Consider the following 2,424-nt stretch of genomic DNA (forward strand, 5'->3'; position numbering starts at 1 on the left):
TTAGGTGAGGCCAGCTGTTTATAAACCTGAGCGTCATCAGCATCACCAGGAAGGCTTGTAGATCGCTGGGTCTACCCCCAGAGTTTCTGAGTTTTTAGTTCTGGGAAGGGTCCTGATAATATGCACTTCTAGCTAGCTCCCAGATGATGCTGACGTGGCTGGTAGGGGGACTATACTTAGAAAATCATTGGGTTTTCCCGTTAAAGGGGAGAGGATGTTGAGGAAGGTTCCAGGATTTACTCGAAGGACTTTTTTTTTCTATTTTAAGAAGTCAAGACTGTGTGAAGAGAGATCTTTCAAACCTTCTTGTATGTCTCAAGAATGCTTTAGGATTTCAGAGGAGACAGGTGTTTCAGAGAGCTAGGGTAGAAATTAGAGAAATTCAATAGCTTTTCTTTTCTATTTTTTTAGGTACCCCATTCCTAATGAATGCATCGATAGCTTTCAAGATGGTCTAAATCAGCGGTTCTCAACCTTGCACAGGGGTCGCCTAAGACCATCAGATAAAACACATATTTTCTTTTCTTTTTTTTTTTTTTAGCTGAGCCATCCTGCCACCTGTTGGCAGCTCAACGGCTGCTCAGCTCGGGCCAGGACTCGAACCGCTATTTCTCAGAGCTCAAACTCTTGAGCGAGCTCTTAACCAACTGAGTCACTCGGCCGGCCCTAAAACACATATTTTCAATGGTCTTAGGAACTGAGACACCACTCCTCTATCCATCTCCAGGCCCACATGCAGATATGCCCACATCCGAGTACCCGGCGACCCCTGTGAAAGGGTCGTTCGACCCCCAAAGGGGTCGTGATCCACAGGTTGAGAACCACTTGTCTAAATCAAGCTAGTCTAAAACTATGGGGCGGTTGCTTCAACTTACCTGTTAGACTAAGGGATCTTAGTCTATCCCAACAGCAGCAACACCACCTGGGAACTTGTCACAAATGCAAATCCTCACATCAGACTGCATGCTGCTGAGTCAGTCACTCGGGAGCTACTGTCGGCAATTTGTAATTAACAAGCATTCCAGGTGATTGCAATCACAGTCAAGTTTGAGAACTTGTGACCCAGCCCAGTGACATTTTACCTTTCTTAGACCTGTTTTAGGACAGATAGGGGAGAGTAAAGGGATCATAACTGGTCAGCATGGTGTGACCAATACCCATGATTTGCTGTTACAGTCTTTACGAGAAAGTATTTCTGCTTTTGGAAACAAATAAGGTATGGTATCAGGGTAATTTTATAAATTATGGGCCCACATTTTATTGGTTCTGTTTTAGAGAATGATGCNCCTGGTTGATTTTTTTTATAGTAGTGAGCATAGCTGCCTTCTTGATTTTTATTAGATTTTTGTCCTATGGAGCCTACAATGATTTTTATAGAACATCAGGTTTTTCTTGCTGTTGCCAAGGTAACTAATACCTGATAGAGACAGTAATATAAGGTGAAGGAGCATTTCTGGAACCAAAGAGTTTTGTCTTTGGAGCTGTGAGCAATCAATTTGAATATGCCTTGACTGACTTTCATACATCTCTCTGACCAGGATGGTATAGAATTGTCAATTATTGTTTGAATGTAGTAGAGTCAGATGTCAAGTTCATAGCACATACAGTCTCTCCTTTGTTATCTCCTAGATCTCACTTGACTTTTAAAGCAAATTGAACCCTACTTTAAGCCATTAACATAAAAACTTGTTCCTAAAGTTAGCTCTCCAGATGAGGGAGCTATGGATATTTTTTTTCAGGGTTTTTAATGAGACAATGTTGCATAGTTGGAAAAAAAAAAGCTTACATCTATCTAATAAATACATACAAGGAGAGGTGTGGGGATGGTGTGGCTATAGCTACAGGCTGGAGTGATAGGCTGGTCAACTAAAGGAATTCATTGTTCAAGGTCCTGCTTCTGGTAATGGCTGAGAAGTTCCTATAAGACCTAACTCCCCATAGATACCTATAAACTCTAAACAAAATAGAAAAAATGATTACTCCAAGGCACAAAAGTAACAAAAGTCACAAAAAATCAGGCAGATACTGGCAGGAGGGCAAAGAATGGGGAAGTTAACACTTAGAGGAAGAGACGAGCACCAGGTGAGTGTGTCTCCCCCAGCGCCCCCCACCTTTTTAAAGTGCATATAGTTTATATAAAGCTTTCAGCTTGGGGGGCATTTCCAGAACAATGATTTGATTTCCACGCCGCCACCCCCACTCTCATTAAAAAAAACAAAAAAAATGAAGGATGAAATATAGTGGAATAAGACCTTTAAAGCACTGAAAGATAAAACTGCAAACCCACAACACTATATCCAATGAAAATATTCTGTAATAATGAAAGCAAAATAAACACACTTTCAAATAAAAGTAAACTAAGATCATTTGTTAGCAGATCCACACCACTAGAAATTCTAAAAATAGGGATTTTTGTCTTTTTTT

The sequence above is a fragment of the Hipposideros armiger genome, unplaced genomic scaffold (assembly GCF_001890085.2).
Source record: "Hipposideros armiger isolate ML-2016 unplaced genomic scaffold, ASM189008v1 scaffold_143, whole genome shotgun sequence".
NCBI lineage: Eukaryota > Metazoa > Chordata > Mammalia > Chiroptera > Hipposideridae > Hipposideros > Hipposideros armiger.